Source organism: Gopherus flavomarginatus, chromosome 1 (assembly GCF_025201925.1).
Source record: "Gopherus flavomarginatus isolate rGopFla2 chromosome 1, rGopFla2.mat.asm, whole genome shotgun sequence".
NCBI classification, from domain to species: domain Eukaryota; kingdom Metazoa; phylum Chordata; order Testudines; family Testudinidae; genus Gopherus; species Gopherus flavomarginatus.
Window position 1 is genome coordinate 352,095,977 of NC_066617.1, and position 12,157 is coordinate 352,108,133.

The following is a 12,157-nucleotide window of genomic DNA, read 5'->3' on the forward strand; positions in this document are numbered from 1 at the left end:
GATATAGTCTGTCTGGGAAGCCCAGTCCATAAAGGAGAATGGGGACATGAGACAACTGAAATATAACTCCCATGAAGCACCATAGCAGAATTTCCAAATAGAAATAGTTAGATTTTCAACCAAAATATTTTGAGTTTGGGGTATTCAATTTTTCGGTGAAAAATGGAAATTTTCTATGGACAGCAGGTATTTTTCTCAATAAATTTTGTTGGATCAAAATCCCAATTTTCCATTAAAATTAATTAATCTTAATGAAAAATATTCAACCAGCCCTAAACAGGATTCATTTAAGAAAAGTAATATTTTGTTAAACAGCCACAAGAAACTTCCTGACAGTGAAGTCTGTTAGACTGTGGAATAGGTTCTCCATGGATGTGCTCCCATTTCTTGGGACACTTTAAAACTAGACAGGACAATTATCTAGAAAATGTAGAAAACAATCCTGCAGAGACAGTTGGTGGCACTAGATGACTTAGCATATCTTTTCCAACTCCAGCTTCTCTTATTCCTTAGGTTTCCATGAAGACATTAACCCAGTGTAAAGCAGTAGTTAAAAAATGCACATAAGACGCACTTGAGTACATTAAAAAGGGGATTGAAAACATGGAAATTATAATGACATCTCTTCTACAAGATAGTCATCCTCCCTTGGGAGATGGTGTTTAATTATGGTTATATCACCCAAGAAAGACATAGTTGAGATTCAAAAGTTACTGAAAAGGCATTGAAATTTGTTAGACATGGCGGGTCTGACATAAAATGAGAGTTTGCAAGCATTTGGCTTATGGAAAGCTAAAGGTTTAGAAAGGTTTTTATTACGCTATTCAAAGTTATGGAGGACACAATGAAAAAAATATTATCGTATTGCTTAATAGAAGAAGGAAAGGTCACTTGATCAAATTAAAGTACAAATAAAAGGAAACATTGTATTGGCAACCTGTGAAATGAAATGCCATAGAAGGTCAAACAGTGTGGCTAAATTTCATTATCACTAATGACATTTGTACTTATATACACTTAAGACCAAATTCTGCCTTTTGATGCAAATGTGCAGGTCTTTTGGAAGTCAATGGGAGCCAAGTGCATTTATCCAGGGACAGAATTTTGCCCCCATTTTGAAAGTTATGCTTCATGGGATAAATTGACTTCCTGTGAGTATCAGGAACAATTTTGTTTGATAAACCATTGCCCAGTTGGCTTAGTACAGGTTTTTTCCATCTTCCCCTCAAATTGGCCATTTTTCATAGGGCCACACCTGCAAACTTTACTTTGACAAAAGTCCCATTGATTTCAATTTGCTGTATAGACATTCTGGGTGAGATCAATCAGCAGTTTGGTCCAGAATGGCAAATTCTGATTGTTTCATTAGGGAAAAAATTATTTCTTCACTTCTGTTTTGATCTGGCCCATTTTTTGTCCCAGGCAAGTACCTGCAACAAGATCATTAAAACACTTCTCAGTGATTTCCACAACATACCTGCTATGTAAATACAGATTTTATGGCCTATAAATGCGGTCTTTTATTTATCATTTATCCATTCAAAAGTATTGTATTTGTCAAGTCATCACATTTACATGGTGATTTAATTACCCTATTGTCACAAGGCTCCTGGGGTTCATTATGAGAAGCGCATGGCATGCTTTTGACAATAATGGAAATTTCATTATCTAGTCTATTGGGCTCAGATTTCATTTGGTTCATGATCTCTCTTCCTCACCCCCATTCCCATAAAAACCTACCTAAAATTCACAATGAAGGTTCCTGTAAAGACACTTATTGTCCTAGATCTTAGTCTGCTGGACTTGTAACTTATTCAATTCCCTATTTCCTATGCAAGTTCAACCAGACAACACTAGTCATATTATCTGTGTCCAGTAATGATTTCTGTAGTGTCGCCCTGCTGTGTTATGTAACCACGACATTCATCTCTTTCCTCTGATTATATCTTTAACTGAGGAGCATCTCCTTCAGGGGAGGAAGCTCACCTTCTTTTCCAGTCCATGTGTCTAGACAATCATCATAAACTCAAGTTCTTCAGTATAACAAACGCTACACCGACATACATAAATTGTTTCAGCAGTGTAAGGCAATGTAACCATTTTCCATCACTTGCACGTATTAAGTACTTCATGCAAATTGCACACTCAGCACCTGTATCACAGACATAATACTGAAGTGCTGACATTCTGTGAAACTCTGGCCCTCAAAACAGCTACGGCTGCTGCTGCGCAGGTATCCTGGCAGAAGTAATTGGGGAAAGAGATTAAACTAAATACACAGAGCCTGCCATTCTGTCTTTGAATATAGACAACTATTAAAGACACTCGCTGGTAGAAGTTTGGTTTGAACATATATGGTATGTTTACCCTCCAATAAAAGACCCAGGGAATGGCCGTGTCTGGTCCAGGTCAGCTGACTTAGGGTTGCGGGGCTTGGGCTGAGGGGCTAAACACAGCAATGTAGACATTTGGGCTCAGTCTGGAGCTTGGATTCTGAAATCTGGCGAAGGGGATGGGTCTCCAAGCCAGAGCCGGAATGTCTACACTGAAGTGTTTAGACTTGCAGCCTGAGCCCAATGAGCTTGAGTCAATTAACTTGGGCTCTGAGACTCGGTGCCATGGATTATTTTTATTGCCACATAGACATACCCATAGTCTCCTGGCTTCCAGTCCCGTGCTGTCAGTACTTAGACCAATGGGTATTTTGGTGGAGAAAGAAGGATCATTATCAGCATACATTTTGTCAATGTCTCAGAATCATTTAAAACTGTCTTGGTCATCCAGAAGTGCTGTATTATGTCAGTAGGGCCTGAGCACATGTGCAGTGCAGCCTGAGTGGAGCTGCTGTATAAACGGTGATTTTCCATAGTTTATAACTCAGACTGATTTTCATGGGGACAGCAAAGGGCAGCTCTCCAGCATCAGGACTAGCTACCCATATGGTGTCCCTCCTCCATGTTCGTGAAGGTAATCTTCCAAAAGGGGAAATAATTGTAATCCAAGCCAGTGTTGTCTTCTTGATTCCATAGACAGCCTGACACAACAGCTGATAGGTGTGAACTCCACTCCAGTAATCTGATTGACCTAATCTATAACCAAATTATGGCACTTGAAAGGCCACCATGAGTTTTTTGATTGCTGATTATTTTAGTGAATCAGAAGTATGTTACTGCTGCCCATGGTGGGATTTGGGAATTGCTGAGGGAAAGAAATGCAGAGACAAGACAAGAGGAGAGATGCACAATTGTAAGGAAGAGGGAGAGAAATAGAAAAAGGAAGATGAGATGGAAGAGAAACAAAGGGTGGAAATCATGGGGATCCTAAATGTCAGCATGTTTTTTCACTGATTGAGGCTGATTGTAACTATAAGGAATTTAGTTGATGGTTTCTGAATGCATAATTGCTACACAAAGGCCATATTCTCCCCTTGATCTTGATGCTCACCTCTGACTTGCAGTTCTACTTAAGGAGAGTTTCTAAAACTAAACTTACACCCCAGCCCAAGTATGATTTAAAATGAAAATTGGCCCTTTACACACAATGTATCCATGATGCCTAGCTTTAAATGTACTTGCCACAGCCCCTTCTGCCTCTTTTCCTGATAGTGATTTAAAGGAGCAGAGCTAGTTCCTCACCTGGCTGATGTGATTGACTCCATTGAAGTCTGTGCTGATTTACACTAAGGATCTGGTCCCTGATACATATAGTTTCATAGCACATATCACAAGAGATTTTGGAATTTATAGTTTCTGGATACGTTCTACAGTGCCGAATTATTGATATTTCACCTTTAGGCTTGGCTCATAAAAGAAAGCCGAAAGGAAATGTTGCTGTTTAGAGACAGCTGCATTAGAAAAGACATTGGGCTTGGTTCTTCTTTCACTTACATCAGTGTAAATCAGGAGTAACTCCACTGCAGAGAAATAAATCTCTGCACATTGACTTAAACCATGATCAGAGGTTATATAATTGCCACCTATAAATGAGACATAGGAGGCAGAGTTGTTTAGGACAAGTGTGTCAAGTATACATACCGTGCAAGGGCTGGATCCGGCCCACTTGGTGTATGTTTGTGGCCTGCGTTATTTGTTCAGACTGTGCAGAATTTACATTTTTATTAACAAAGTAGGTTTCTAACCCTCACAATTGTGAAGAACACGTTCAAAATGTGAACCAAGTGTAACCAATAATCGAGAAAGATGTGGAAGCTCCTTTGCTTGAGTCATTTGAAAATTAGCTTGGAATCAGTCCCCTTGTATCTAAAAAACTGGTTAGTTAAAATAACAGAAACGAGAGATCGACAAGAACTTTTCACTCACAGCATCCAATAATCTATTCTTGAATGTTCAGCCCAAGCTAACTTTCAAATGTCTCCACTAATTCCCTTGGAGACAGTCCACATTCAGAGAGTCCTCATTGTCAAATGGTGTGATGTGTTTCTGTTATTTAGACAATTAAAATATGCTGAACTTTGTAGAATTTTAAATTTTTTAATTGTTTGGTGCAGAATTCCCTCGAGTACCAGAGTTCTATGTGGTGCAGTCTGGGTGTGGGCAGCTCAGTGGGTGTGTGTGTGTCTGGGTGCAGTGGGGAATCTGGTTGCGCAGGGGCTTGGTGCTGGGTTCTGGGTGCAGGGGGAATGGGATTTTGCAGGGAGTCCCGGTGAAGGTGGTCAGAGCTCAGTGGAAGAGAGGTTGGGGGAGTGGGGCTTGGTGGGGTGGGGATCAGGGTGCAGCTGGCTGGGGCTCAGTGGGGTGGGGGTCCAGGTGTGGGGGGCTCCTGATGCAGGGGATGAGGCTTGGTGGGGTGGGGATTTGAGAGGCTCGGTGGGGGAGAGGGATTTTGGGTGTGGGGGGCTCCTGATGTGGAGGGGGCTCAGTGTGGAGGTTCCCAGTACATGGGTGGGGGGAGGGGTCACTGTACAGGGAGCTGCTCCTCCAGTTCACCCAACCCCTGTGCATCCGGATTCCCCCACTGAGCCTCTCCCTCCCCACCCCGCACACTGCAGAGCTTCCTGCGGCCAGGGAAAGATTCTGGGGCTAGCTCTGATCCAGCCCTGGCTGCTCCATGCAGGGAAGCGGGAGGAGGAACTCCATTTCCATCCTTCCCACTCCCTGTCCCACTGGGACTAGCTGTCCGTGGGTGGCTGGGGCATCCCCAGGCCCTCCTTTCCCCCCGTGATTTACCTCTCCCCCCGCCTCCCGCCCGGCTGCCTGAACAGATGGGGAGGGGTGAGTGAACACTGATGCAGCTTCTCTTTGGTTCCCCACAGAAACCATTTTCTGCAAGGAATCAAAGGGAATCTGCGGGGGAGGGGGCATTTTTCTGTTGCACTGCAGTGGCGCAGAATTTCCTCAGGAGTAATAAAACTTTTATTTTTATGATTTTTCTCTACACAGATTAATCCCATGAGCCCTTTAATTGGTTATATTACATTCTTTGGAATTCTCACCAGTTTTCCAACATCTTTCTGGCACTATGGCTGCTCAGCTCTAACAACTAACCAGTGCCAAATAGAGAGAGACTATTGTGGCTTTGGTCTGACATGGATGTATGGAATCCAAACTGCATTATATATTCTAAATTGGCCCTTTAGAGTCCTCAGTGCAAGTTCAGATGGGAATCATCTAATTGCAGAAGTATCTAAAGATTCCTTTATGAAAAAAAAAGACAATCCCTTATACAGTATATTGTCACAGGAAAAAAATCCCAACAGTTTTGATTCTTTTACTTTAAGCTGAGGCTGCTAGTGTGTGTTATATGCAGAACAGCTCAGTATCCAGGTGGTGATGTGATGACTGTGCGGATGTTAAGTCCCACATTTGGCTCACAACAAGGAGGGGTTACTGCAGCAAACATAAGCACAAGAATGGTTGGAATCAGAAATGCTCTTTATGTTGGTTGTTCTCTGTCTTAACTGACACCAAGCCTGAAAATGCAAGAGAGTATCCTGGAATGGGCTTTTATAGTCAACAGTTGCCCACAGGTCCTCTAAAAGTTCCAGGGAAAAATCACAGGCCTGATGTAACCACAGCAAAAACTATGCAGCACAAAGGCCCTTCACCAACAAGAGAAGTCTTTTTGCCAACATTTCCTGAAATTATAGCAACAATTCATTGTGTCTATATAGCACATTTCATGCAAAGAGTTCAAAACACACCACAGACATTGTTTATTTAAACCTAACTGCACCTGCCTGAGGTATGAGTAAACTGAGGCATGGACTGTAAGTGACTTCTTCAAGGATTTGCACTGAGACAGTGGCAGAGCCAGCAGTAGAACCCACAGATCCTGGTTCATAGCCCTATGCTCTAAATACTTCCTTTTGCAAACAGCTAGCTCCTGTACTTCTATGAATCTCTTTCTTGTCTAGCCCTGCTGTTGGCACAGGAGCTGTGCACATCCTTATGAAAGTAAACTAATTGAAGTTCTCAAAACTTTAGATTAGCCATCTAATGTACCATGACTCTTACAAACCAAGCCAGTAAACATTTTGTCCCAGTCTTCCATGACTTATTACAGGAGCCACTGTGGGTTTCAGGGCCTCTTGAGGGACCACAGAGCACTACTTTGTGCCAGAGAAAACAAAACAGAGTCTTAAGAGAACTGAAGACTAGAGAATACTTACCAGCGGCCAGTAAGTATGGAATGAAAAGCCAGAAGCACTTTTGCTATTGGAATAAAAGGAGAAAGAGAGAGTGAGAGCTCTCCCAAGCCATTTTTACTGCAGCTCTCTGAAAAGATTCCTGGAAAAGAGGCTTCTTAAAAATAATAAATAATAAATCAGATGTGGGTAACGTATTCATTTGAGTTTCCTGCATAGTCTGCTCGGGATTCTGGAAAAGGAGCTTTCTCTCTCTTCTCAGTCTTGCAAAATTCTCGCTGATCTGCTGACACCACTGTTCCTCACCTACCGGAGAAGAGGGCAAAGCAGCCTCACAAGAAAAGGAATAATATTTAGTGCTTTTCACCATCCGACTGCTTCACAAACACTAATTGCTTGGTCATCACAACAGCAGGCAAATATTAGTATTGTTCCCATGTTTTACAAAGGGGCCTATTGAGGCATAGAAGCTGAATGCCTTGCTCGAGGGCACAGAAAGGAGTCACTCTCAGTGGTGGGCTTAGAAATCAGGAATCTTTGGCTCTCAGTTCTGTGCTCAAACCACTATCCCTCTCTTTGAATTTGTGGTAGTAGTTATGAGTGAATTCAGAGTGCTGTTTGGGAAAGTGACATCATGATTTTCTTTTTCTTATTCCATTCTGAATAGGGTGTACCTGACAGTACCTGCCTACAGGTAGATAATGCACCAATCACCCTCCAGAACCTCTGACAAAGGCTATTTAGATTTTCCTCTCCCCAGAATTTCCAACACTTTGTGCTCCACCGTATCCCTAACACTGTCTATCATTTTTTAAAAACTGCAAATCTCTGTTTCACGTAGCTCTAAAACTGCAAATGTGTGGCCAGATTCAGTATCAGGCAATATTCTGATTTCATGATGAACAAATCCAGTTTCCAGGATTTTAAATTTCTGCGAGGAGTCAAGTTTTCAGACTTGGATGCTCAAAAGTTACTTGGCCAGGGGGAAAAGGAGGTAAATAGATGCCTGAATGGGTATTTAGGGGCTGTGGCCTGATTTTCAAAAGTGTTGAGCACCTTTACCTCCCATTGACTTTAGTAGGATTCATTAGTTGTCAACAATGTGAAATGAGGCTATTAGTTGGCTATTTAGATATTCAAATGGGTATTTAGGTGCTTAACTTCGGAGAGTTTGAAAGTTGGGCTCAGGTTTCAGTCCCAGGGAATTACAAATGCTTGCACCAGGAAAGATTTTGGCCATGTTTAGAAAACTGTAACTTTATAACCACTGACTTGTGCTAGTTTTCCCCTCTACATATTTAAAATCTGCTTTAACACGTTTCTGTATTTGTTGTTTGCAGAGCCCTGTGTAATCTTGAAAGCTTGTCTCTTTCACCAACAGAAGTTGGTCCAGGGAAAGATATTATCTCACCCACCTTTTCTCTCTCTAGTTCATTGTATTTATTTTGTGTTATATCAATTAATAGAGCTCCAACATCTTTTACAAAGATTTAAAAAACACACAATATTTAAAATACCACGAGCAATTGACCATGTAATTTAAACATAGACTGCCTATCTAGATGTAATGATTATCCATCAATTAGTGACAATCAAAAACAGCCCTTTATTATACTTTGAGTCCCACAGACCACCTCCTCCTCAAACATCTGAGGGAAAAGATGAGCATATAGTTTATTGAAAAGGTTAATGAATAAACAAACAAATAAATAAGTTGCTTTGCAGATGGTAAGTGTTCTGCCAGCAGTCCCTTCTCATGTAAAGAGAGGGCTGCAATATGAGTCCTTCTTCTGATTGTTAGGTTCAAATCTGAAAGATTATGGGACAAAAATGTCAGTGGAGTTAAGGGATTACGCTACATTTCTTTCTGTCTGAGATACTTGTATAGCCCCCATTTATCAGAATATCTGAGCACTGCACAATCTTTCCAGCAATCCTAAGCAGTAAGGAAGTAATCTTTTCTGCATTTTATAGATGAGGAACAGAGGCTCAGATCCTTAAAAGTATTGGGGTGCCAGACTCCCATTAATTGATGTCAATGGAAATTAAGCACCTAACCATGGGCCAAAGAGACTGTTCACTTGGCCAGGGTCCCATGGGGAGTCTGTGATGGAGCAGGGAATTAAACCTAGGTCTCTCAGGTTCTAGGCTAGTGTGCTAACCACCAAAACATCCTTTTCTTTCCTGTATTTTTTTTTCCGTATTAGCAATTTTTATGTAGAAGTTCTTCTCAAGATAAAAATAGATAGTTCACAAATTAAAAACAAAAGCAACCCAAGATAATTCAGTAATATAACAAAGACTCTGCATTATTGAGCTATTTGCATAGAGGGATGCCATTTACTCATTACAGTTTAGAAAGCTAAAAATACCTGTTATACTTTAGACTCTGGGCTGTGTTCTATTCCATCTATTCCATTTACAGAAATTTTCTTCCACTTCTTAGACAGAAGGTATATACAGTGTCAGTGTTTGACAGCTAGTATTTTTGCTACTGTTCCAAAAACTAACCTAGATAAGCAGTTGCTGTAAGATTTGACTTTGATCCAAAAAGAAGGTTTTTGTTTGTAATGCTTTAGATTGTGTCATGCTGCAGTATGATGTAATGAGCTGTGATATGGTATGACATGGTGTGATGTGATGTTAAAAGTCTCAAACAATCGAAGTGGCTGAATACTGAATGCTAGAGAAAGTCTGAAGTGGGAAATGCTGCTATTTAAATGGAGGCTTACATGCTAACTACAAAACCCTGCCCTGTGATACCTGAATATTTTGGTGGGAAAAGGGCTGCTTGCCACCCAACTACACACACACATTAACTTTGTAGGATTCCAGCTTGATTGTTGGAGTTGGGGTGCAACTAAAGTGCCTGCCAAAGGACCATGGGTGAAATCCTGGCCCCAGTGAAGTCAATGGCAAAACCACTGACCAGTTGGACGAGAATTTCACTTAATGGTTCTAAAAAAAGAATGTTGCTTCTTTTTAAGGTATCATTCAGAATGGATCTCCTGGAACTCAAGGGCCAAGCAGCCCTGCACCACCGAGACAAGTTTTGTGATTTTCCATGGGGCTCACCTCTGCAATCTCATATAGTATGTGGGTCAATATTGTAAGGTTTATGCAATAAGCAATCTAAATGCAGTGGAGTTGTATGAAGCGTAAATCAGGGCTGAATTTGGCAACTTATATGTGCCATTTTTAAAAACCAAAGAGCTTTATGAAAATTGAGTTGTGGTTGAAATAAGGCTGGCCAGGGTTAGAGGATCCTCTTTTCTGCTTTCCTTTAGAAGCAGAGGGCTCTGAGGGGGAAGGATTATATTTGAGACCTCTTTCATCTTCTCAGTGGAACATCACAGGAGCAGAGCCGGAATGACAATTTATATGTATCTTTTTAAATACAAAAGTATATGTGGGTGATGGCATAATGGTGACGGGAATTCACAGGCTGCAGCACACTCTAATCACTGGAATCCACAAAGTTTAAATTGCTTCTGAAATTGGAGTTTAAGGTATGTCTGTCTCCAGTGTGTTTGACTGATGGGTAGAGGCATAGGCTTGTGCTTGGAATGCTTTTACTAGACCTGAGTTCTTATGACATAACTTATCTTATTTGAGGTGTCCCATTAAAATGTAACTAAAAAGGTAATTATTGCTACAAAGACAACCTAAAACTGAGGTGGGGATACCCAGTGCATCATTCCAGTGCTCAGGGGCGGGGGGGTGGATGAGTCATGAAGCTCTAGTATATACTGAAATAATGAAAGAAAATTAAAAGAGAGGGATTGGTAGAGAAGGGCAGGGTGATGGTGGAGGAAAAGAAAGTAAAAACCTTGAAGAAAGGAAAGAAAAAGAGAGAGAGAGAGGGAAGGAGTGGAAAGGGTTGTGCCGGAGAGAAGTATTGGAAAGAAGAGAAAGAATAGTGAAGACAGGCAAGTGGGAAAGGGAGAGAGAAGTTACTGTTAATAACCTGTATCAGAGGGTAGCCGTGTTAGTCTGGATCTGTAAAAGCAGCAAAGAATCCTGTGGCACCTTATAGACTAACAGAGGTTTTGGAGCATGAGCTTTCGTGGGTGAATACCCACTTCCTCAGATGCATGTAATGGAAATATCCAGGGGCAGGTATATATATGTGTGCTAGCAAGCAAGCTAGAGATAACGAGGTCAGTTCAATCAGGGAGGATGAGGCCCTGTTCTAGCAGTTGAGGTGTGAAAACCAAGAGAGGAGAAACTGGTTCTGTAATTGGCAAGCCATTCACAGTCTTTGTTCAATCCTGAGCTGATGGTGTCAAATAACCTGTGCGTCTAGTGGGAGAAATACTTGTAATCTCCTTGCTATTGCCCTGTAAATTGACACCTGTACTACAAGTGCTATCATTGATGTTCTGTCAAGGTTCCTATTATAGAAAGATTCACTTGTTATAAGTGTAAACCTGGGATATAGGTTTTCAATTTTGAACTGTTTAAAAAAACCTATGTGGCCTAAATGTTTATTTTTAGGTGTTTTGAGAAACCTCCTCCAAAAATGTCATTGTACTGTGTAGTGTTTTATTGAAGGCAAAGCTAGGAATGCCACATATATTTAAGGTTGCTCCACACCTTCCATTATAAGACCCTGTATTCAGTTGCTTATAACTTTGCCAAACTTTAACTTTAACTGAAATTTTCCATGCCAGATGTTTGCCTCAGCCTGAATTTTTTTTTTAAAGATTCAGCTAAAATGGTACAGCCATTTCTGAGCATGAGATTAGGGGAAAAATACGTTGTTAAAAAAATTACTGTCATTTTGTAGAGTGCCTCCATGCTTTGGAACAGAGACCGGAGATATGACATGGGTTGCCCTGTTGTCAGGGATGTATCTTGTGCCATTCCTGTGAAAATGTACCCATATTTTGCCAAGTTATAAACCTCCAGAAAATCCCAGCCACCCTCACAGCTCCTATATGCCAACCAGACTGCACAAGCACCCTCACTCCAGAGTAAGTGAGCTTGTTCCCATGCAGTGCTGCAGGGACTGAGCAGGACATTTTCTGCCACTGCTCCTGCTCCTGGGGGCCATTGTGGTGCCTGGCACAGGAACTGAGAACAGGGAGACATATATCTCAATGCTCCCCCTGTTGGCTTTTAAATACTCAGAAAAATTAGGCTCTTGGTGTCTCAAATTGGCTACTGAAAATTAGTGGACACTTCTGACAATTTTGCCCATGATCTCTTTGTATCTCAGTTCCCCATGTGTAAAATGGGAATGATAATATCACCTCTCCTCACAGGGGTGTTTTGAAGATACATTCATTAACATCTGGAAAGCACCATAGAATAGCTCATGAGGAAATTAATAACTTTGAATTCAGTTAGGATAGTGTAGGTTAAATAAGACCGGGGCCAAACAATGACTAAAGAGGATAAAAAAGAAATACTGAATAACTGCTCACTCAGTGAATGAGGCAAGGGTCCTGTAGAAACAATAGTGTGTGATTATGTAAATAAAGACTGTACCTTAATACATGCACACAAGAGGGCCGAATTAAGGTTCCATGGGCAACCTGGATTCAAGCA

General features: G+C 41.2%; 1 protein-coding gene across 4 annotated transcripts in view; it reads left to right on the plus strand.

Annotated features, from left to right (window-relative positions):
• DLG2 (discs large MAGUK scaffold protein 2) overlaps nt 1-12,157 on the plus strand; it is a 1,579,821-nt gene that overhangs the window by 327,895 nt on the left and 1,239,769 nt on the right. The window lies entirely within an intron of this gene.